General features: G+C 46.9%; 9 non-coding genes across 9 annotated transcripts; all 9 read left to right on the top strand.

The window, feature by feature from the left end:
• The first annotated feature begins 4,944 nt into the window (after positions 1 to 4,944).
• On the top strand, positions 4,945 to 5,135 carry LOC130306450 (U2 spliceosomal RNA). Its single transcript, XR_008855801.1, has one exon. It is a non-coding gene; the product is annotated as a U2 spliceosomal RNA (small nuclear RNA).
• Positions 5,136 to 7,226: 2,091 nt separating this feature from the next.
• On the top strand, positions 7,227 to 7,417 carry LOC130306449 (U2 spliceosomal RNA). The gene has a single exon (XR_008855800.1). It is a non-coding gene; the product is annotated as a U2 spliceosomal RNA (small nuclear RNA).
• Positions 7,418 to 9,504: 2,087 nt separating this feature from the next.
• On the top strand, positions 9,505 to 9,695 carry LOC130306448 (U2 spliceosomal RNA). Its single transcript, XR_008855799.1, has one exon. It is a non-coding gene; the product is annotated as a U2 spliceosomal RNA (small nuclear RNA).
• Positions 9,696 to 11,783: 2,088 nt separating this feature from the next.
• Positions 11,784 to 11,974, top strand: LOC130306447 (U2 spliceosomal RNA). The gene has a single exon (XR_008855798.1). It is a non-coding gene; the product is annotated as a U2 spliceosomal RNA (small nuclear RNA).
• Positions 11,975 to 14,064: 2,090 nt separating this feature from the next.
• Positions 14,065 to 14,255, top strand: LOC130306445 (U2 spliceosomal RNA). The gene has a single exon (XR_008855797.1). It is a non-coding gene; the product is annotated as a U2 spliceosomal RNA (small nuclear RNA).
• A 2,091-nt stretch (positions 14,256 to 16,346) lies between these two features.
• On the top strand, positions 16,347 to 16,537 carry LOC130306444 (U2 spliceosomal RNA). The gene has a single exon (XR_008855796.1). It is a non-coding gene; the product is annotated as a U2 spliceosomal RNA (small nuclear RNA).
• A 2,210-nt stretch (positions 16,538 to 18,747) lies between these two features.
• Positions 18,748 to 18,938, top strand: LOC130306442 (U2 spliceosomal RNA). The gene has a single exon (XR_008855794.1). It is a non-coding gene; the product is annotated as a U2 spliceosomal RNA (small nuclear RNA).
• A 2,095-nt stretch (positions 18,939 to 21,033) lies between these two features.
• On the top strand, positions 21,034 to 21,224 carry LOC130306441 (U2 spliceosomal RNA). The gene has a single exon (XR_008855793.1). It is a non-coding gene; the product is annotated as a U2 spliceosomal RNA (small nuclear RNA).
• A 2,094-nt stretch (positions 21,225 to 23,318) lies between these two features.
• Positions 23,319 to 23,509, top strand: LOC130306440 (U2 spliceosomal RNA). The gene has a single exon (XR_008855792.1). It is a non-coding gene; the product is annotated as a U2 spliceosomal RNA (small nuclear RNA).
• Positions 23,510 to 24,446: the final 937 nt, after the last annotated feature.

Genomic DNA, 24,446 nt, shown 5'->3' with positions numbered 1-24,446 from the left:
GTAGGAGAGGTTCTTGTGATCGGTGTAAATAATAACTGGAAATGTTGATCCCTCCAGCAGATGCCTCCATTCCTCAAGTGCTAATTTAATGGCTAGAAGCTCTCGATCCCCGATGGAGTAGTTCCTCTCCGCCGGAGAGAAGGTCCTAGAAAAAAAACCACAAGTAACAGCATGCCCGGAAGAGTTTTTTTGTAGAAGGACAGCTCCAGCTCCCACTGAGGAGGCATCAACCTCCAATAGGAAGGGTTTAGATGGGTCAGGTCTGGAGAGCACGGGAGCCGAAGAAAAGGCAGACTTGAGCCGTTTAAAGGCGTCTTCCGCTTGAGGAGGCCAAGACTTGGGATCGGCATTTTTTTTGGTTAAAGCCACAATAGGAGCCACAACGGTAGAAAAATGTGGAATAAATTGCCTGTAATAATTGGCGAACCCCAAAAAACGTTGGATGGCACGGAGTCCGGAGGGGCGTGGCCAATCTAAGACGGCAGAGAGTTTGTCTGGATCCATTTGTAGTCCCTGGGCAGAGACCAAGTATCCTAGGAAAGGAAGAGATTGGCATTCAAACAGACATTTCTCTATTTTGGCATAGAGTTGATTGTCACGAAGTCTCTGAAGAACCATACGGACATGCTGGCGGTGTTCTTCTAGATTGGCAGAAAAAATCAGGATATCGTCCAGATATACAACAACACAGGAGTATAGGAGATCACGAAAAATTTCATTAACAAAGTCTTGGAAGACGGCAGGGGCGTTGCACAGGCCAAAGGGCATGACCAGATACTCAAAGTGTCCATCTCTGGTGTTAAATGCCGTTTTCCATTCATCCCCCTCTCTGATGCGGATGAGATTATAAGCACCTCTTAAGTCCAGTTTGGTAAAAATGTGGGCACCTTGGAGGCGATCAAAGAGTTCAGAGATGAGGGGTAGGGGGTAGCGGTTCTTAACCGTGATTTTATTAAGACCGCGGTAGTCAATGCAAGGACGTAGAGAGCCATCTTTTTTGGACACAAAGAAAAATCCGGCTCCGGCAGGAGAGGAGGATTTACGGATAAAGCCCTTTTTTAAATTTTCCTGGACGTATTCAGACATGGCAAGAGTCTCTGGGACGGACAGAGGATAGATTCTGCCCCGGGGTGGAGTAGTGCCCGGGAGGAGGTCAATAGGACAATCATAAGGCCTGTGAGGAGGTAGAGTCTCAGCTTGTTTTTTGCAAAAAACGTCCGCAAAGTCCATATAGGCCTTAGGGAGACCGGTTACAGGAGGAACCACAGAGTCACGGCAAGGGTTACTGGGAACCGGTTTTAGGCAGTCCTTGAAACAAGAGGGCCCCCAACTCCTGATCTCCCCAGTGGACCAATCCAGGGTTGGGGAATGGAGTTGAAGCCAGGGAAGTCCAAGGAGAATTTCAGAAGTGCAATTGGGGAGGACCAAAAGTTCAATCCTCTCGTGATGAGATCCGATGCACATTAGAAGGGGCTCCGTGCGGAAACGTATGGTACAGTCCAATCTTTCATTGTTTACACAATTGATGTAGAGGGGTCTGGCGAGACTGGTCACCGGGATGTTGAACTTGTTGACGAGAGAGGCCAAAATAAAATTTCCTGCAGATCCGGAGTCCAAGAAGGCCACAGCAGAGAAGGAGAAGGCAGAGGCAGACATCCGCACAGGCACAGTAAGACGTGGAGAAGCAGAGTAGACATCAAGGACTGTCTCACCTTTGTGCGGAGTCAGCGTACGTCTTTCCAGGCGGGGAGGACGGATAGGACAATCCTTCAGGAAGTGTTCGGTACTAGCACAGTACAGGCAGAGATTCTCCATGCGGTGTCGTGTCCTCTCTTGAGGTGTCAGGCGAGACCGGTCGACCTGCATAGCCTCCACGGCGGGAGGCACAGGAACAGATTGCAGGGGACCAGAGGAGAGAGGAGCCGGGGAGAAGAAACGCCTCGTGCGAACAGAGTCCATATCCTGGCGGAGCTCCTGACGCCTTTCGGAAAAACGCATGTCAATGCGAGTGGCTAGGTAAATGAGTTCATGTAGATTAGCAGGGATTTCTCGTGCGGCCAGAACATCTTTAATGTTGCTGGATAGGCCTTTTTTAAAGGTCGCGCAGAGTGCCTCATTATTCCAGGATAATTCTGAAGCAAGAGTACGGAATTGTACGGCATACTCGCCAACGGAAGAATTACCCTGGACCAGGTTCAACAGGGCAGTCTCAGCAGAAGAGGCTCGGGCAGGTTCCTCAAAGACACTTCGAATTTCCGAGAAGAAGGAGTGTACAGAGGCAGTGACGGGGTCATTGCGGTCCCAGAGCGGTGTGGCCCAAGACAGGGCTTTTCCAGACAGAAGGCTGACTACGAAAGCCACCTTAGACCTTTCAGTGGGGAACTGGTCCGACATCATCTCCAAGTGCAATGAACATTGGGAAAGAAAGCCACGGCAAAACTTAGAGTCCCCATCAAATTTATCCGGCAAGGATAGTCGTAGTCCAGAAGCGGCCACTCGCTGCGGAGGAGGTGCAGGAGCTGGCGGAGAAGATGATTGCTGGAGCTGTGGTAGTAACTGTTGTAGCATAACAGTCAGTTGAGACAGCTGTTGGCCTTGTTGCGCTATCTGTTGTGACTGCTGGGCGACCACCGTGGTGAGGTCAGCGACAACTGGCAGAGGAACTTCAGCGGGATCCATGGCCGGATCTACTGTCACGATGCCGGCTGGCAGGTAGTGGATCCTCTGTGCCAGAGAGGGATTGGCGTGGACCGTGCTAGTGGATCGGTTCTAAGTCACTACTGGTTTTCACCAGAGCCCGCCGCAAAGCGGGATGGTCTTGCTGCGGCGGTAGTGACCAGGTCGTATCCACTAGCAACGGCTCAACCTCTCTGGCTGCTGAAGATAGGCGCGGTACAAGGGAGTAGACAGAAGCAAGGTCGGACGTAGCAGAAGGTCGGGGCAGGCAGCAAGGATCGTAGTCAGGGGCAACGGCAGGAGGTCTGGAACACAGGCTAGGAACACACAAGGAAACGCTTTCACTGGCACGATGGCAACAAGATCCGGCGAGGGAGTGAAGGGGAAGTGAGGTGATATAGGGAAGTGCACAGGTGATAACACTAATTGGAACCACTGCGCCAATCAGCGGCGCAGTGGCCCTTTAAATCGCAAAGACCCGGCGCGCGCCGGGACAGGACAGACGGAGAGCGAGTCAGGTACGGGAGCCGGGATGCGCATCGCGAGCGGGCGCTACCCGCATCGCGAATCGCATCCCGGCTGGAGGCGGTATCGCAGCGCCCCGGGTCAGTGGAACTGACCGGAGCGCTGCAGTGAGAAGAGTGTAGCGAGCGCTCCGGGGAGGAGCGGGGACCCGGAGCGCTCGGCGTAACACTGTACATTGACCATGCATTGCTTCTGTGGTATTGCAAAGGCAAAGACAAATGCTTCCAGCCATCCATTGCACTAATGGATTGGTCATCAGCTGGCTGTCTATGTCCCGCATCAATATAGACCAAAGTACAGAGGGTTAGGCTATGCTATTGTGCACCTACCTGATGCATCAGAAGGTGCGAGGCCCTTGCTAAATTCTGTGCACAGACTTTGAGATCTATACTTTAGACTGTATCTAAACCTGCTCCAACATGGACTGACATTCTGGCCTACTTTCAGCCGATGCGACTTGTCTGTCGCTGAACAGTCGCTTTTTATGTATTCAGCACCTATGTATAATGTTGTAAAAATGCTCTAGAAGCTAAAGTCGCAGAAATGTCACACATATTTGGCCTGCAACTTTCTGTGCGACAAATTCAGACAGGAAAAATCAGTATAAATCCTTAGAAAATTATCCCCCAGTGTCTCCATCTGCTGGCGGTATTGAATAAGCATTGCTGCACTGATGGGGTATGCATTAGACGAAAAAAAAGAAGAAAAAGAAGAATAATACGCCCAGAAAAGAGGCGAAAAGGAGAAAAACGTAAAAAAACGTGAAAAAAAAGTAAGAGGAAGAGAAGGGAAAAAAAGGTGGAAATGGGTTTAAAAGTGATTTCGGCGGAGAAATATATATATATATATATATATATATATATATATATACGCGCACACACACACATATATATAAACGTATTCTCCGTTGAGATATTGCAGCCGCTGCTGTGTCCAGGCCCAGGAGCCTTAGCACTGTGCTGTGATGTCACTCAATACCACTGACATCACTAGGTGTAAACAACATCTCTCCTTTGCTGTGTATGTGACTATGGAGCTGTTTGGTGATGTTGTCTATTATGGCCTTCATAGAAGCAACAGGAGATTGTTGCATCCATCTAGAACCCTCAGAACTACAGTGCTATGATGTCACTCACTTCCACAGGCCTTGCAGAGTGTAAACAACAACAACCCAGCTTTGTTGTGTATGTAACCATAGGGATTTGTGATGTCACCTAGAACCTTCACAGCAGCGACAGCTTTATGAGGAGCATCAGCACTGCTCTGCCTGAGCAGAACCATCACCGCCATAGGTTGTCAAATAACCCGGGTTTAACCCACACAGGTAAGTCCAATGGGGTGCAGGCATGTCCTCTATGCTTACAGCTTCCCGTGGGTGTTGGTTTGATACCGTTTGGGGACAGCCAAGGAGGCATCTGCAGGCAACAAAGGTAGGTGTGTGCTTGTGTGTGTGTTTCCTATGCAGATCCTAAGCCCAGTGTCACATGCAAGTAGGAGGAGTAAGAAGGGTTCCTGGCAAATCCGGGTTATGGATTGCATTTAAAAAGGCCCCGTGGGAGTGCAATGGGCCCCTGTCTTGCTGCTTAGCAATAATGGTATGGGTTTAGGTTCTGCTGTGTGTACTGGTGGTTGACTGCCCCCCAGCCCAGAGTGTGCATGGAAAATTGTCTGGCAGCCTCCCTGACAGCAAGCAGTGATAGTGCCCATGAAGGGCACCTTGTTGGGCCCGCCCCTTTCACGGTTATCGCTTCTCGGCCTTTTGGCTAAGATCAAGTGTAGTATCTGTTCTTATCAGTTTAATATCTGATACGTCCCCTATCTGGGGACCATATATTAAATGGATTTTTGAGAACGGGGGCCGATTTCGAAGCTTGCTTCCGTCGCCCTATGCATTGACCCGATATGGCAGTATCTTCGGGTACAGTGCACCACCCCCTTACAGGGTTAAAAAGAAAGATTCCTACTTTCATTGCTACCTGCTTGCTGGCTAGCCAGCTAGCCAGCCCTGTGGGCCTTGCTGCTGCTGCAGCCAAAAAACAAAAGGTGGTGCTGCTGCTGCTTCTGCTGCTTCTGCTTCTGCTTGTGTCTGGCCGCTGTTGGAGCGTCCAGGCACAGGACTTCTGCTGCTGCTGACTAAATGGCCTCCTTAATTGGATCATTTGAGTAGCCAGCACACCTGTGCAGGTAGGGCATGACATGATAGGCAGCTGCCTTGATAGCGGGTGGGTGCTGAATGTTCCTAATTGACAAAATAAGATTAATGCTTATGAAGAAATATAAAATCTCATCCCTTCCCCAATATCGCGCCACACCCCTACCCCTTAATTCCCTGGTTGAACTTGATGGACATATGTCTTTTTTCGACCGTACTAACTATGTAACTATGTAACATAACATGGGGGGGGGGGGTCTCCTGGCTGTTCACACAGGTGTGTCATTGCTGTACATTGACCATGCATTGCTTCTGTGGTATTGCAAAGGCAAAGACAAATGCTTCCAGCCATCCATTGCACTAATGGATTGGTCATCAGCTGGCTGTCTATGTCCCGCATCAATATAGACCAAAGTACAGAGGGTTAGGCTATGCTATTGTGCACCTACCTGATGCATCAGAAGGTGCGAGGCCCTTGCTAAATTCTGTGCACAGACTTTGAGATCTATACTTTAGACTGTATCTAAACCTGCTCCAACATGGACTGACATTCTGGCCTACTTTCAGCCGATGCGACTTGTCTGTCGCTGAACAGTCGCTTTTTATGTATTCAGCACCTATGTATAATGTTGTAAAAATGCTCTAGAAGCTAAAGTCGCAGAAATGTCACACATATTTGGCCTGCAACTTTCTGTGCGACAAATTCAGACAGGAAAAATCAGTATAAATCCTTTGAAAATTATCCCCCAGTGTCTCCATCTGCTGGCGGTATTGAATAAGCATTGCTGCACTGATGGGGTATGCATTAGACGAAAAAAAAGAAGAAAAAGAAGAATAATACGCCCAGAAAAGAGGCGAAAAGGAGAAAAACGTAAAAAAACTTGAAAAAAAAGTAAGAGGAAGAGAAGGGAAAAAAAGGTGGAAATGGGTTTAAAAGTGATTTCGGCGGAGAAATATATATATATATGTATATATATATATATATATATATATATATATACGCGCACACACACACATATATATAAACGTATTCTCCGTTGAGATATTGCAGCCGCTGCTGTGTCCAGGCCCAGGAGCCTTAGCACTGTGCTGTGATGTCACTCAATACCACTGACATCACTAGGTGTAAACAACATCTCTCCTTTGCTGTGTATGTGACTATGGAGCTGTTTGGTGATGTCGTCTATTATGGCCTTCATAGAAGCAACAGGAGATTGTTGCATCCATCTAGAACCCTCAGAACTACAGTGCTATGATGTCACTCACTTCCACAGGCCTTGCAGAGTGTAAACAACAACAACCCAGCTTTGTTGTGTATGTAACCATAGGGATTTGTGATGTCACCTAGAACCTTCACAGCAGCGACAGCTTTATGAGGAGCATCAGCACTGCTCTGCCTGAGCAGAACCATCACCGCCATAGGTTGTCAAATAACCCGGGTTTAACCCACACAGGTAAGTCCAATGGGGTGCAGGCATGTCCTCTATGCTTACAGCTTCCCGTGGGTGTTGGTTTGATACCGTTTGGGGACAGCCAAGGAGGCATCTGCAGGCAACAAAGGTAGGTGTGTGCTTGTGTGTGTGTTTCCTATGCAGATCCTAAGCCCAGTGTCACATGCAAGTAGGAGGAGTAAGAAGGGTTCCTGGCAAATCCGGGTTATGGATTGCATTTAAAAAGGCCCCGTGGGAGTGCAATGGGCCCCTGTCTTGCTGCTTAGCAATAATGGTATGGGTTTAGGTTCTGCTGTGTGTACTGGTGGTTGACTGCCCCCCAGCCCAGAGTGTGCATGGAAAATTGTCTGGCAGCCTCCCTGACAGCAAGCAGTGATAGTGCCCATGAAGGGCACCTTGTTGGGCCCGCCCCTTTCACGGTTATCGCTTCTCGGCCTTTTGGCTAAGATCAAGTGTAGTATCTGTTCTTATCAGTTTAATATCTGATACGTCCCCTATCTGGGGACCATATATTAAATGGATTTTTGAGAACGGGGGCCGATTTCGAAGCTTGCTTCCGTCGCCCTATGCATTGACCCGATATGGCAGTATCTTCGGGTACAGTGCACCACCCCCTTACAGGGTTAAAAAGAAAGATTCCTACTTTCATTGCTACCTGCTTGCTGGCTAGCCAGCTAGCCAGCCCTGTGGGCCTTGCTGCTGCTGCAGCCAAAAAACAAAAGGTGGTGCTGCTGCTGCTGCTTCTGCTGCTTCTGCTTCTGCTTGTGTCTGGCCGCTGTTGGAGCGTCCAGGCACAGGACTTCTGCTGCTGCTGACTAAATGGCCTCCTTAATTGGATCATTTGAGTAGCCAGCACACCTGTGCAGGTAGGGCATGACATGATAGGCAGCTGCCTTGATAGCGGGTGGGTGCTGAATGTTCCTAATTGACAAAATAAGATTAATGCTTATGAAGAAATATAAAATCTCATCCCTTCCCCAATATCGCGCCACACCCCTACCCCTTAATTCCCTGGTTGAACTTGATGGACATATGTCTTTTTTCGACCGTACTAACTATGTAACTATGTAACATAACATGGGGGGGGGGGGGGGGGTCTCCTGGCTGTTCACACAGGTGTGTCATTGCTGTACATTGACCATGCATTGCTTCTGTGGTATTGCAAAGGCAAAGACAAATGCTTCCAGCCATCCATTGCACTAATGGATTGGTCATCAGCTGGCTGTCTATGTCCCGCATCAATATAGACCAAAGTACAGAGGGTTAGGCTATGCTATTGTGCACCTACCTGATGCATCAGAAGGTGCGAGGCCCTTGCTAAATTCTGTGCACAGACTTTGAGATCTATACTTTAGACTGTATCTAAACCTGCTCCAACATGGACTGACATTCTGGCCTACTTTCAGCCGATGCGACTTGTCTGTCGCTGAACAGTCGCTTTTTATGTATTCAGCACCTATGTATAATGTTGTAAAAATGCTCTAGAAGCTAAAGTCGCAGAAATGTCACACATATTTGGCCTGCAACTTTCTGTGCGACAAATTCAGACAGGAAAAATCAGTATAAATCCTTAGAAAATTATCCCCCAGTGTCTCCATCTGCTGGCGGTATTGAATAAGCATTGCTGCACTGATGGGGTATGCATTAGACGAAAAAAAAGAAGAAAAAGAAGAATAATACGCCCAGAAAAGAGGCGAAAAGGAGAAAAACGTAAAAAAACTTGAAAAAAAAGTAAGAGGAAGAGAAGGGAAAAAAAGGTGGAAATGGGTTTAAAAGTGATTTCGGCGGAGAAATATATATATATATATATATATATATATATATATACGCGCACACACACACATATATATAAACGTATTCTCCGTTGAGATATTGCAGCCGCTGCTGTGTCCAGGCCCAGGAGCCTTAGCACTGTGCTGTGATGTCACTCAATACCACTGACATCACTAGGTGTAAACAACATCTCTCCTTTGCTGTGTATGTGACTATGGAGCTGTTTGATGATGTCGTCTATTATGGCCTTCATAGAAGCAACAGGAGATTGTTGCATCCATCTAGAACCCTCAGAACTACAGTGCTATGATGTCACTCACTTCCACAGGCCTTGCAGAGTGTAAACAACAACAACCCAGCTTTGTTGTGTATGTAACCATAGGGATTTGTGATGTCACCTAGAACCTTCACAGCAGCGACAGCTTTATGAGGAGCATCAGCACTGCTCTGCCTGAGCAGAACCATCACCGCCATAGGTTGTCAAATAACCCGGGTTTAACCCACACAGGTAAGTCCAATGGGGTGCAGGCATGTCCTCTATGCTTACAGCTTCCCGTGGGTGTTGGTTTGATACCGTTTGGGGACAGCCAAGGAGGCATCTGCAGGCAACAAAGGTAGGTGTGTGCTTGTGTGTGTGTTTCCTATGCAGATCCTAAGCCCAGTGTCACATGCAAGTAGGAGGAGTAAGAAGGGTTCCTGGCAAATCCGGGTTATGGATTGCATTTAAAAAGGCCCCGTGGGAGTGCAATGGGCCCCTGTCTTGCTGCTTAGCAATAATGGTATGGGTTTAGGTTCTGCTGTGTGTACTGGTGGTTGACTGCCCCCCAGCCCAGAGTGTGCATGGAAAATTGTCTGGCAGCCTCCCTGACAGCAAGCAGTGATAGTGCCCATGAAGGGCACCTTGTTGGGCCCGCCCCTTTCACGGTTATCGCTTCTCGGCCTTTTGGCTAAGATCAAGTGTAGTATCTGTTCTTATCAGTTTAATATCTGATACGTCCCCTATCTGGGGACCATATATTAAATGGATTTTTGAGAACGGGGGCCGATTTCGAAGCTTGCTTCCGTCGCCCTATGCATTGACCCGATATGGCAGTATCTTCGGGTACAGTGCACCACCCCCTTACAGCGTTAAAAAGAAAGATTCCTACTTTCATTGCTACCTGCTTGCTGGCTAGCCAGCTAGCCAGCCCTGTGGGCCTTGCTGCTGCTGCAGCCAAAAAACAAAAGGTGGTGCTGCTGCTGCTTCTGCTGCTTCTGCTTCTGCTTGTGTCTGGCCGCTGTTGGAGCGTCCAGGCACAGGACTTCTGCTGCTGCTGACTAAATGGCCTCCTTAATTGGATCATTTGAGTAGCCAGCACACCTGTGCAGGTAGGGCATGACATGATAGGCAGCTGCCTTGATAGCGGGTGGGTGCTGAATGTTCCTAATTGACAAAATAAGATTAATGCTTATGAAGAAATATAAAATCTCATCCCTTCCCCAATATCGCGCCACACCCCTACCCCTTAATTCCCTGGTTGAACTTGATGGACATATGTCTTTTTTCGACCGTACTAACTATGTAACTATGTAACATAACATGGGGGGGGGGGTCTCCTGGCTGTTCACACAGGTGTGTCATTGCTGTACATTGACCATGCATTGCTTCTGTGGTATTGCAAAGGCAAAGACAAATGCTTCCAGCCATCCATTGCACTAATGGATTGGTCATCAGCTGGCTGTCTATGTCCCGCATCAATATAGACCAAAGTACAGAGGGTTAGGCTATGCTATTGTGCACCTACCTGATGCATCAGAAGGTGCGAGGCCCTTGCTAAATTCTGTGCACAGACTTTGAGATCTATACTTTAGACTGTATCTAAACCTGCTCCAACATGGACTGACATTCTGGCCTACTTTCAGCCGATGCGACTTGTCTGTCGCTGAACAGTCGCTTTTTATGTATTCAGCACCTATGTATAATGTTGTAAAAATGCTCTAGAAGCTAAAGTCGCAGAAATGTCACACATATTTGGCCTGCAACTTTCTGTGCGACAAATTCAGACAGGAAAAATCAGTATAAATCCTTAGAAAATTATCCCCCAGTGTCTCCATCTGCTGGCGGTATTGAATAAGCATTGCTGCACTGATGGGGTATGCATTAGACAAAAAAAAAGAAGAAAAAGAAGAATAATATGCCCAGAAAAGAGGCGAAAAGGAGAAAAACGTAAAAAAACGTGAAAAAAAAGTAAGAGGAAGAGAAGGGAAAAAAAGGTGGAAATGGGTTTAAAAGTGATTTCGGCGGAGAAATATATATATATATATATATATATATATATATATATATATATATATACGCGCACACACACATATATATAAACGTATTCCCCGTTGAGATATTGCAGCCGCTGCTGTGTCCAGGCCCAGGAGCCTTAGCACTGTGCTGTGATGTCACTCAATACCACTGACATCACTAGGTGTAAACAACATCTCTCCTTTGCTGTGTATGTGACTATGGAGCTGTTTGGTGATGTCGTCTATTATGGCCTTCATAGAAGCAACAGGAGATTGTTGCATCCATCTAGAACCCTCAGAACTACAGTGCTATGATGTCACTCACTTCCACAGGCCTTGCAGAGTGTAAACAACAACAACCCAGCTTTGTTGTGTATGTAACCATAGGGATTTGTGATGTCACCTAGAACCTTCACAGCAGCGACAGCTTTATGAGGAGCATCAGCACTGCTCTGCCTGAGCAGAACCATCACCGCCATAGGTTGTCAAATAACCCGGGTTTAACCCACACAGGTAAGTCCAATGGGGTGCAGGCATGTCCTCTATGCTTACAGCTTCCCGTGGGTGTTGGTTTGATACCGTTTGGGGACAGCCAAGGAGGCATCTGCAGGCAACAAAGGTAGGTGTGTGCTTGTGTGTGTGTTTCCTATGCAGATCCTAAGCCCAGTGTCACATGCAAGTAGGAGGAGTAAGAAGGGTTCCTGGCAAATCCGGGTTATGGATTGCATTTAAAAAGGCCCCGTGGGAGTGCAATGGGCCCCTGTCTTGCTGCTTAGCAATAATGGTATGGGTTTAGGTTCTGCTGTGTGTACTGGTGGTTGACTGCCCCCCAGCCCAGAGTGTGCATGGAAAATTGTCTGGCAGCCTCCCTGACAGCAAGCAGTGATAGTGCCCATGAAGGGCACCTTGTTGGGCCCGCCCCTTTCACGGTTATCGCTTCTCGGCCTTTTGGCTAAGATCAAGTGTAGTATCTGTTCTTATCAGTTTAATATCTGATACGTCCCCTATCTGGGGACCATATATTAAATGGATTTTTGAGAACGGGGGCCGATTTCGAAGCTTGCTTCCGTCGCCCTATGCATTGACCCGATATGGCAGTATCTTCGGGTACAGTGCACCACCCCCTTACAGGGTTAAAAAGAAAGATTCCTACTTTCATTGCTACCTGCTTGCTGGCTAGCCAGCTAGCCAGCCCTGTGGGCCTTGCTGCTGCTGCAGCCAAAAAACAAAAGGTGGTGCTGCTGCTGCTTCTGCTGCTTCTGCTTCTGCTTGTGTCTGGCCGCTGTTGGAGCGTCCAGGCACAGGACTTCTGCTGCTGCTGACTAAATGGCCTCCTTAATTGGATCATTTGAGTAGCCAGCACACCTGTGCAGGTAGGGCATGACATGATAGGCAGCTGCCTTGATAGCGGGTGGGTGCTGAATGTTCCTAATTGACAAAATAAGATTAATGCTTATGAAGAAATATAAAATCTCATCCCTTCCCCAATATCGCGCCACACCCCTACCCCTTAATTCCCTGGTTGAACTTGATGGACATATGTCTTTTTTCGACCGTACTAACTATGTAACTATGTAACATAACATGGGGGGGGGGGTCTCCTGGCTGTTCACACAGGTGTGTCATTGCTGTACATTGACCATGCATTGCTTCTGTGGTATTGCAAAGGCAAAGACAAATGCTTCCAGCCATCCATTGCACTAATGGATTGGTCATCAGCTGGCTGTCTATGTCCCGCATCAATATAGACCAAAGTACAGAGGGTTAGGCTATGCTATTGTGCACCTACCTGATGCATCAGAAGGTGCGAGGCCCTTGCTAAATTCTGTGCACAGACTTTGAGATCTATACTTTAGACTGTATCTAAACCTGCTCCAACATGGATTGACATTCTGGCCTACTTTCAGCCGATGCGACTTGTCTGTCGCTGAACAGTCGCTTTTTATGTATTCAGCACCTATGTATAATGTTGTAAAAATGCTCTAGAAGCTAAAGTCGCAGAAATGTCACACATATTTGGCCTGCAACTTTCTGTGCGACAAATTCAGACAGGAAAAATCAGTATAAATCCTTAGAAAATTATCCCCCAGTGTCTCCATCTGCTGGCGGTATTGAATAAGCATTGCTGCACTGATGGGGTATGCATTAGACGAAAAAAAAGAAGAAAAAGAAGAATAATACGCCCAGAAAAGAGGCGAAAAGGAGAAAAACGTAAAAAAACGTGAAAAAAAAGTAAGAGGAAGAGAAGGGAAAAAAAGGTGGAAATGGGTTTAAAAGTGATTTCGGCGGAGAAATATATATATATATATATATATATATATATATATATATATATATATACGCGCACACACACACATATATATAAACGTATTCTCCGTTGAGATATTGCAGCCGCTGCTGTGTCCAGGCCCAGGAGCCTTAGCACTGTGCTGTGATGTCACTCAATACCACTGACATCACTAGGTGTAAACAACATCTCTCCTTTGCTGTGTATGTGACTATGGAGCTGTTTGGTGATGTCGTCTATTATGGCCTTCATAGAAGCAACAGGAGATTGTTGCATCCATCTAGAACCCTCAGAACTACAGTGCTATGATGTCACTCACTTCCACAGGCCTTGCAGAGTGTAAACAACAACAACCCAGCTTTGTTGTGTATGTAACCATAGGGATTTGTGATGTCACCTAGAACCTTCACAGCAGCGACAGCTTTATGAGGAGCATCAGCACTGCTCTGCCTGAGCAGAACCATCACCGCCATAGGTTGTCAAATAACCCGGGTTTAACCCACACAGGTAAGTCCAATGGGGTGCAGGCATGTCCTCTATGCTTACAGCTTCCCGTGGGTGTTGGTTTGATACCGTTTGGGGACAGCCAAGGAGGCATCTGCAGGCAACAAAGGTAGGTGTGTGCTTGTGTGTGTGTTTCCTATGCAGATCCTAAGCCCAGTGTCACATGCAAGTAGGAGGAGTAAGAAGGGTTCCTGGCAAATCCGGGTTATGGATTGCATTTAAAAAGGCCCCGTGGGAGTGCAATGGGCCCCTGTCTTGCTGCTTAGCAATAATGGTATGGGTTTAGGTTCTGCTGTGTGTACTGGTGGTTGACTGCCCCCCAGCCCAGAGTGTGCATGGAAAATTGTCTGGCAGCCTCCCTGACAGCAAGCAGTGATAGTGCCCATGAAGGGCACCTTGTTGGGCCCGCCCCTTTCACGGTTATCGCTTCTCGGCCTTTTGGCTAAGATCAAGTGTAGTATCTGTTCTTATCAGTTTAATATCTGATACGTCCCCTATCTGGGGACCATATATTAAATGGATTTTTGAGAACGGGGGCCGATTTCGAAGCTTGCTTCCGTCGCCCTATGCATTGACCCGATATGGCAGTATCTTCGGGTACAGTGCACCACCCCCTTACAGGGTTAAAAAGAAAGATTCCTACTTTCATTGCTACCTGCTTGCTGGCTAGCCAGCTAGCCAGCCCTGTGGGCCTTGCTGCTGCTGCAGCCAAAAAACAAAAGGTGGTGCTGCTGCTGCTTCTGCTGCTTCTGCGTCTGCTTGTGTCTGGCCGCTGTTGGAGCGTCCAGGCACAGGACTTCTGCTGCTGCTGACTAAATGGCCTCCTTAATTGGATCATTTGAGTAGCCAGCACACCTGTGCAGGTAGGGCATGACATGATAGGCAGCTGCCTTGATAGCGGGTGGGTGCTGAATGTTCCTAATTGACAAAATAAGATTAATGCTTATGAAGAAATATAAAATCTCATCCCTTCCCCAATATCGCGCCACACCCCTACCCCTTAATTCCCTGGTTGAACTTGATGGACATATGTCTTTTTTCGACCGTACTAACTATGTAACTATGTAACATAACATGGGGGGGGGGGGGGTCTCCTGGCTGTTCACACAGGTGTGTCATTGCTGTACATTGACCATGCATTGCTTCTGTGGTATTGCAAAGGCAAAGACAAATGCTTCCAGCCATCCATTGCACTAATGGATTGGTCATCAGCTGGCTGTCTATGTCCCGCATCAATATAGACCAAAGTACAGAGGGTTAGGCTATGCTATTGTGCACCTACCTGATGCATCAGAAGGTGCGAGGCCCTTGCTAAATTCTGTGCACAGACTTTGAGATCTATACTTTAGACTGTATCTAAACCTGCTCCAACATGGACTGACATTCTGGCCTACTTTCAGCCGATGCGACTTGTCTGTCGCTGAACAGTCGCTTTTTATGTATTCAGCACCTATGTATAATGTTGTAAAAATGCTCTAGAAGCTAAAGTCGCAGAAATGTCACACATATTTGGCCTGCAACTTTCTGTGCGACAAATTCAGACAGGAAAAATCAGTATAAATCCTTAGAAAATTATCCCCCAGTGTCTCCATCTGCTGGCGGTATTGAATAAGCATTGCTGCACTGATGGGGTATGCATTAGACGAAAAAAAAGAAGAAAAAGAAGAATAATACGCCCAGAAAAGAGGCGAAAAGGAGAAAAACGTAAAAAAACGTGAAAAAAAAGTAAGAGGAAGAGAAGGGAAAAAAAGGTGGAAATGGGTTTAAAAGTGATTTCGGCGGAGAAATATATATATATATATATATATATATATATATATATATATATATACGCGCACACACACACATATATATAAACGTATTTCCCGTTGAGATATTGCAGCCGCTGCTGTGTCCAGGCCCAGGAGCCTTAGCACTGTGCTGTGATGTCACTCAATACCACTGACATCACTAGGTGTAAACAACATCTCTCCTTTGCTGTGTATGTGACTATGGAGCTGTTTGGTGATGTCGTCTATTATGGCCTTCATAGAAGCAACAGGAGATTGTTGCATCCATCTAGAACCCTCAGAACTACAGTGCTATGATGTCACTCACTTCCACAGGCCTTGCAGAGTGTAAACAACAACAACCCAGCTTTGTTGTGTATGTAACCATAGGGATTTGTGATGTCACCTAGAACCTTCACAGCAGCGACAGCTTTATGAGGAGCATCAGCACTGCTCTGCCTGAGCAGAACCATCACCGCCATAGGTTGTCAAATAACCCGGGTTTAACCCACACAGGTAAGTCCAATGGGGTGCAGGCATGTCCTCTATGCTTACAGCTTCCCGTGGGTGTTGGTTTGATACCGTTTGGGGACAGCCAAGGAGGCATCTGCAGGCAACAAAGGTAGGTGTGTGCTTGTGTGTGTGTTTCCTATGCAGATCCTAAGCCCAGTGTCACATGCAAGTAGGAGGAGTAAGAAGGGTTCCTGGCAAATCCGGGTTATGGATTGCATTTAAAAAGGCCCCGTGGGAGTGCAATGGGCCCCTGTCTTGCTGCTTAGCAATAATGGTATGGGTTTAGGTTCTGCTGTGTGTACTGGTGGTTGACTGCCCCCCAGCCCAGAGTGTGCATGGAAAATTGTCTGGCAGCCTCCCTGACAGCAAGCAGTGATAGTGCCCATGAAGGGCACCTTGTTGGGCCCGCCCCTTTCACGGTTATCGCTTCTCGGCCTTTTGGCTAAGATCAAGTGTAGTATCTGTTCTTATCAGTTTAATATCTGATACGTCCCCTATCTGGGGACCATATATTAAATGGATTTTTGAGAACGGGGGCCGATTTCGAAGCTTGCTTCCGTCGCCCTATGCATTGACCCGATATGGCAGTATCTTCGGGTACAGTGCACCACCCCCTTACAGGGTTAAAAAGAAAGATTCCTACTTTCATTGCTACCTGCTTGCTGGCTAGCCAGCTAGCCAGCCCTGTGGGCCTTGCTGCTGCTGCAGCCAAAAAACAAAAGGTGGTGCTGCTGCTGCTTCTGCTGCTTCTGCTTCTGCTTGTGTCTGGCCGCTGTTGGAGCGTCCAGGCACAGGACTTCTGCTGCTGCTGACTAAATGGCCTCCTTAATTGGATCATTTGAGTAGCCAGCACACCTGTGCAGGTAGGGCATGACATGATAGGCAGCTGCCTTGATAGCGGGTGGGTGCTGAATGTTCCTAATTGACAAAATAAGATTAATGCTTATGAAGAAATATAAAATCTCATCCCTTCCCCAATATCGCGCCACACCCCTACCCCTTAATTCCCTGGTTGAACTTGATGGACATATGTCTTTTTTCGACCGTACTAACTATGTAACTATGTAACATAACATGGGGGGGGGGGGGGTCTCCTGGCTGTTCACACAGGTGTGTCATTGCTGTACATTGACCATGCATTGCTTCTGTGGTATTGCAAAGGCAAAGACAAATGCTTCCAGCCATCCATTGCACTAATGGATTGGTCATCAGCTGGCTGTCTATGTCCCGCATCAATATAGACCAAAGTACAGAGGGTTAGGCTATGCTATTGTGCACCTACCTGATGCATCAGAAGGTGCGAGGCCCTTGCTAAATTCTGTGCACAGACTTTGAGATCTATACTTTAGACTGTATCTAAACCTGCTCCAACATGGACTGACATTCTGGCCTACTTTCAGCCGATGCGACTTGTCTGTCGCTGAACAGTCGCTTTTTATGTATTCAGCACCTATGTATAATGTTGTAAAAATGCTCTAGAAGCTAAAGTCGCAGAAATGTCACACATATTTGGCCTGCAACTTTCTGTGCGACAAATTCAGACAGGAAAAATCAGTATAAATCCTTAGAAAATTATCCCCCAGTGTCTCCATCTGCTGGCGGTATTGAATAAGCATTGCTGCACTGATGGGGTATGCATTAGACGAAAAAAAAGAAGAAAAAGAAGAATAATACGCCCAGAAAAGAGGCGAAAAGGAGAAAAACGTAAAAAAACGTGAAAAAAAAGTAAGAGGAAGAGAAGGGAAAAAAAGGTGGAAATGGGTTTAAAAGTGATTTCGGCGGAGAAATATATATATATATATATATATATATATATATATATATATACGCGCACACACACACATATATATAAACGTATTCTCCGTTGAGATATTGCAGCCGCTGCTGTGTCCAGGCCCAGGAGCCTTAGCACTGTGCTGTGATGTCACTCAATACCACTGACATCACTAGGTGTAAACAACATCTCTCCTTTGCTGTGTATGTGACTATGGAGCTGTTTGGTGATGTCGTCTATTATGGCCTTCATAGAAGCAACAGGAGATTGTTGCATCCATCTAGAACCCTCAGAACTACAGTGCTATGATGTCACTCACTTCCACAGGCCTTGCAGAGTGTAAACAACAACAACCCAGCTTTGTTGTGTATGTAACCATAGGGATTTGTGATGTCACCTAGAACCTTCACAGCAGCGACAGCTTTATGAGGAGCATCAGCACTGCTCTGCCTGAGAAGAAATATAAAATCTCATCCCTTCCCCAATATCGCGCCACACCCCTACCCCTTAATTCCCTGGTTGAACTTGATGGACATATGTCTTTTTTCGACCGTACTAACTATGTAACTATGTAACTATGTAACCATCACCGCCATAGGTTGTCAAATAACCCGGGTTTAACCCACACAGGTAAGTCCAATGGGGTGCAGGCATGTCCTCTATGCTTACAGCTTCCCGTGGGTGTTGGTTTGATACCGTTTGGGGACAGCCAAGGAGGCATCTGCAGGCAACAAAGGTAGGTGTGTGCTTGTGTGTGTGTTTCCTATGCAGATCCTAAGCCCAGTGTCACATGCAAGTAGGAGGAGTAAGAAGGGTTCCTGGCAAATCCGGGTTATGGATTGCATTTAAAAAGGCCCCGTGGGAGTGCAATGGGCCCCTGTCTTGCTGCTTAGCAATAATGGTATGGGTTTAGGTTCTGCTGTGTGTACTGGTGGTTGACTGCCCCCCAGCCCAGAGTGTGCATGGGAAATTGTCTGGCAGCCTCCCTGACAGCAAGCAGTGATAGTGCCCATGAAGGGCACCTTGTTGGGCCCGCCCCTTTCACGGTTATCGCTTCTCGGCCTTTTGGCTAAGATCAAGTGTAGTATCTGTTCTTATCAGTTTAATATCTGATACGTCCCCTATCTGGGGACCATATATTAAATGGATTTTTGAGAACGGGGGCCGATTTCGAAGCTTGCTTCCGTCGCCCTATGCATTGACCCGATATGGCAGTATCTTCGGGTACAGTGCACCACCCCCTTACAGGGTTAAAAAGAAAGATTCCTACTTTCATTGCTACCTGCTTGCTGGCTAGCCAGCTAGCCAGCCCTGTGGGCCTTGCTGCTGCTGCAGCCAAAAAACAAAAGGTGGTGCTGCTGCTGCTTCTGCTGCTTCTGCTTCTGCTTGTGTCTGGCCGCTGTTGGAGCGTCCAGGCACAGGACTTCTGCTGCTGCTGACTAAATGGCCTCCTTAATTGGATCATTTGAGTAGCCAGCACACCTGTGCAGGTAGGGCATGACATGATAGGCAGCTGCCTTGATAGCGGGTGGGTGCTGAATGTTCCTAATTGACAAAATAAGATTAATGCTTATGAAGAAATATAAAATCTCATCCCTTCCCCAATATCGCGCCACACCCCTACCCCTTAATTCCCTGGTTGAACTTGATGGACATATGTCTTTTTTCGACCGTACTAACTATGTAACTATGTAACATAACATGGGGGGGGGGGGGGGTCTCCTGGCTGTTCACACAGGTGTGTCATTGCTGTACATTGACCATGCATTGCTTCTGTGGTATTGCAAAGGCAAAGACAAATGCTTCCAGCCATCCATTGCACTAATGGATTGGTCATCAGCTGGCTGTCTATGTCCCGCATCAATATAGACCAAAGTACAGAGGGTTAGGCTATGCTATTGTGCACCTACCTGATGCATCAGAAGGTGCGAGGCCCTTGCTAAATTCTGTGCACAGACTTTGAGATCTATACTTTAGACTGTATCTAAACCTGCTCCAACATGGACTGACATTCTGGCCTACTTTCAGCCGATGCGACTTGTCTGTCGCTGAACAGTCGCTTTTTATGTATTCAGCACCTATGTATAATGTTGTAAAAATGCTCTAGAAGCTAAAGTCGCAGAAATGTCACACATATTTGGCCTGCAACTTTCTGTGCGACAAATTCAGACAGGAAAAATCAGTATAAATCCTTAGAAAATTATCCCCCAGTGTCTCCATCTGCTGGCGGTATTGAATAAGCATTGCTGCACTGATGGGGTATGCATTAGACGAAAAAAAAGAAGAAAAAGAAGAATAATACGCCCAGAAAAGAGGCGAAAAGGAGAAAAACGTAAAAAAACGTGAAAAAAAGTAAGAGGAAGAGAAGGGAAAAAAAGGTGGAAATGGGTTTAAAAGTGATTTCGGCGGAGAGAAATATATATATATATATATATATATATATATATATATATATATATATACGCGCACACACACACATATATATAAACGTATTCTCCGTTGAGATATTGCAGCCGCTGCTGTGTCCAGGCCCAGGAGCCTTAGCACTGTGCTGTGATGTCACTCAATACCACTGACATCACTAGGTGTAAACAACATCTCTCCTTTGCTGTGTATGTGACTATGGAGCTGTTTGGTGATGTCGTCTATTATGGCCTTCATAGAAGCAACAGGAGATTGTTGCATCCATCTAGAACCCTCAGAACTACAGTGCTATGATGTCACTCACTTCCACAGGCCTTGCAGAGTGTAAACAACAACAACCCAGCTTTGTTGTGTATGTAACCATAGGGATTTGTGATGTCACCTAGAACCTTCACAGCAGCGACAGCTTTATGAGGAGCATCAGCACTGCTCTGCCTGAGCAGAACCATCACCGCCATAGGTTGTCAAATAACCCGGGTTTAACCCACACAGGTAAGTCCAATGGGGTGCAGGCATGTCCTCTATGCTTACAGCTTCCCGTGGGTGTTGGTTTGATACCGTTTGGGGACAGCCAAGGAGGCATCTGCAGGCAACAAATGTAGGTGTGTGCTTGTGTGTGTGTTTCCTATGCAGATCCTAAGCCCAGTGTCACATGCAAGTAGGAGGAGTAAGAAGGGTTCCTGGCAAATCCGGGTTATGGATTGCATTTAAAAAGGCCCCGTGGGAGTGCAATGGGCCCCTGTCTTGCTGCTTAGCAATAATGGTATGGGTTTAGGTTCTGCTGTGTGTACTGGTGGTTGACTGCCCCCCAGCCCAGAGTGTGCATGGAAAATTGTCTGGCAGCCTCCCTGAGAGCAAGCAGTGATAGTGCCCATGAAGGGCACCTTGTTGGGCCCGCCCCTTTCACGGTTATCGCTTCTCGGCCTTTTGGCTAAGATCAAGTGTAGTATCTGTTCTTATCAGTTTAATATCTGATACGTCCCCTATCTGGGGACCATATATTAAATGGATTTTTGAGAACGGGGGCCGATTTCGAAGCTTGCTTCCGTCGCCCTATGCATTGACCCGATATGGCAGTATCTTCGGGTACAGTGCACCACCCCCTTACAGGGTTAAAAAGAAAGATTCCTACTTTCATTGCTACCTGCTTGCTGGCTAGCCAGCTAGCCAGCCCTGTGGGCCTTGCTGCTGCTGCAGCCAAAAAACAAAAGGTGGTGCTGCTGCTGCTTCTGCTGCTTCTGCTTCTGCTTGTGTCTGGCCGCTGTTGGAGCGTCCAGGCACAGGACTTCTGCTGCTGCTGACTAAATGGCCTCCTTAATTGGATCATTTGAGTAGCCAGCACACCTGTGCAGGTAGGGCATGACATGATAGGCAGCTGCCTTGATAGCGGGTGGGTGCTGAATGTTCCTAATTGACAAAATAAGATTAATGCTTATGAAGAAATATAAAATCTCATCCCTTCCCCAATATCGCGCCACACCCCTACCCCTTAATTCCCTGGTTGAACTTGATGGACATATGTCTTTTTTCGACCGTACTAACTATGTAACTATGTAACATAACATGGGGGGGGGGGGGGGGGTCTCCTGGCTGTTCACACAGGTGTGTCATTGCTGTACATTGACCATGCATTGCTTCTGTGGTATTGCAAAGGCAAAGACAAATGCTTCCAGCCATCCATTGCACTAATGGATTGGTCATCAGCTGGCTGTCTATGTCCCGCATCAATATAGACCAAAGTACAGAGGGTTAGGCTATGCTATTGTGCACCTACCTGATGCATCAGAAGGTGCGAGGCCCTTGCTAAATTCTGTGCACAGACTTTGAGATCTATACTTTAGACTGTATCTAAACCTGCTCCAACATGGACTGACATTCTGGCCTACTTTCAGCCGATGCGACTTGTCTGTCGCTGAACAGTCGCTTTTTATGTATTCAGCACCTATGTATAATGTTGTAAAAATGCTCTAGAAGCTAAAGTCGCAGAAATGTCACACATATTTGGCCTGCAACTTTCTGTGCGACAAATTCAGACAGGAAAAATCAGTATAAATCCTTAGAAAATTATCCCCCAGTGTCTCCATCTGCTGGCGGTATTGAATAAGCATTGCTGCACTGATGGGGTATGCATTAGACGAAAAAAAAGAAGAAAAAGAAGAATAATACGCCCAGAAAAGAGGCGAAAAGGAGAAAAACGTAAAAAAACGTGAAAAAAAAGTAAGAGGAAGAGAAGGGAAAAAAAGGTGGAAATGGGTTTAAAAGTGATTTCGGCGGAGAAATATATATATATATATATATATATATATATATATATATATATATACGCGCACACACACACATATATATAAACGTATTCTCCGTTGAGATATTGCAGCCGCTGCTGTGTCCAGGCCCAGGAGCCTTAGCACTGTGCTGTGATGTCACTCAATACCACTGACATCACTAGGTGTAAACAACATCTCTCCTTTGCTGTGTATGTGACTATGGAGCTGTTTGGTGATGTCGTCTATTATGGCCTTCATAGAAGCAACAGGAGATTGTTGCATCCATCTAGAACCCTCAGAACTACAGTGCTATGATGTCACTCACTTCCACAGGCCTTGCAGAGTGTAAACAACAACAACCCAGCTTTGTTGTGTATGTAACCATAGGGATTTGTGATGTCACCTAGAACCTTCACAGCAGCGACAGCTTTATGAGGAGCATCAGCACTGCTCTGCCTGAGCAGAACCATCACCGCCATAGGTTGTCAAATAACCCGGGTTTAACCCACACAGGTAAGTCCAATGGGGTGCAGGCATGTCCTCTATGCTTACAGCTTCCCGTGGGTGTTGGTTTGATACCGTTTGGGGACAGCCAAGGAGGCATCTGCAGGCAACAAAGGTAGGTGTGTGCTTGTGTGTGTGTTTCCTATGCAGATCCTAAGCCCAGTGTCACATGCAAGTAGGAGGAGTAAGAAGGGTTCCTGGCAAATCCGGGTTATGGATTGCATTTAAAAAGGCCCCGTGGGAGTGCAATGGGCCCCTGTCTTGCTGCTTAGCAATAATGGTATGGGTTTAGGTTCTGCTGTGTGTACTGGTGGTTGACTGCCCCCCAGCCCAGAGTGTGCATGGAAAATTGTCTGGCAGCCTCCCTGACAGCAAGCAGTGATAGTGCCCATGAAGGGCACCTTGTTGGGCCCACCCCTTTCACGGTTATCGCTTCTCGGCCTTTTGGCTAAGATCAAGTGTAGTATCTGTTCTTATCAGTTTAATATCTGATACGTCCCCTATCTGGGGACCATATATTAAATGGATTTTTGAGAACGGGGGCCGATTTCGAAGCTTGCTTCCGTCGCCCTATGCATTGACCCGATATGGCAGTATCTTCGGGTACAGTGCACCACCCCCTTACAGGGTTAAAAAGAAAGATTCCTACTTTCATTGCTACCTGCTTGCTGGCTAGCCAGCTAGCCAGCCCTGTGGGCCTTGCTGCTGCTGCAGCCAAAAAACAAAAGGTGGTGCTGCTGCTGCTTCTGCTGCTTCTGCTTCTGCTTGTGTCTGGCCGCTGTTGGAGCGTCCAGGCACAGGACTTCTGCTGCTGCTGACTAAATGGCCTCCTTAATTGGATCATTTGAGTAGCCAGCACACCTGTGCAGGTAGGGCATGACATGATAGGCAGCTGCCTTGATAGCGGGTGGGTGCTGAATGTTCCTAATTGACAAAATAAGATTAATGCTTATGAAGAAATATAAAATCTCATCCCTTCCCCAATATCGCGCCACACCCCTACCCCTTAATTCCCTGGTTGAACTTGATGGACATATGTCTTTTTTCGACCGTACTAACTATGTAACTATGTAACATAACATGGGGGGGGGGGGGGGTCTCCTGGCTGTTCACACAGGTGTGTCATTGCTGTACATTGACCATGCATTGCTTCTGTGGTATTGCAAAGGCAAAGACAAATGCTTCCAGCCATCCATTGCACTAATGGATTGGTCATCAGCTGGCTGTCTATGTCCCGCATCAATATAGACCAAAGTACAGAGGGTTAGGCTATGCTATTGTGCACCTACCTGATGCATCAGAAGGTGCGAGGCCCTTGCTAAATTCTGTGCACAGACTTTGAGATCTATACTTTAGACTGTATCTAAACCTGCTCCAACATGGACTGACATTCTGGCCTACTTTCAGCCGATGCGACTTGTCTGTCGCTGAACAGTCGCTTTTTATGTATTCAGCACCTATGTATAATGTTGTAAAAATGCTCTAGAAGCTAAAGTCGCAGAAATGTCACACATATTTGGCCTGCAACTTTCTGTGCGACAAATTCAGACAGGAAA

This window comes from Hyla sarda, unplaced genomic scaffold, assembly GCF_029499605.1.
Source record: "Hyla sarda isolate aHylSar1 unplaced genomic scaffold, aHylSar1.hap1 scaffold_1373, whole genome shotgun sequence".
Taxonomy (NCBI): Eukaryota; Metazoa; Chordata; class Amphibia; order Anura; family Hylidae; genus Hyla; species Hyla sarda.
The sequence above is the reverse complement of the archived record's forward strand: the minus strand, read 5'-3'. Positions and strand labels throughout refer to the sequence as shown.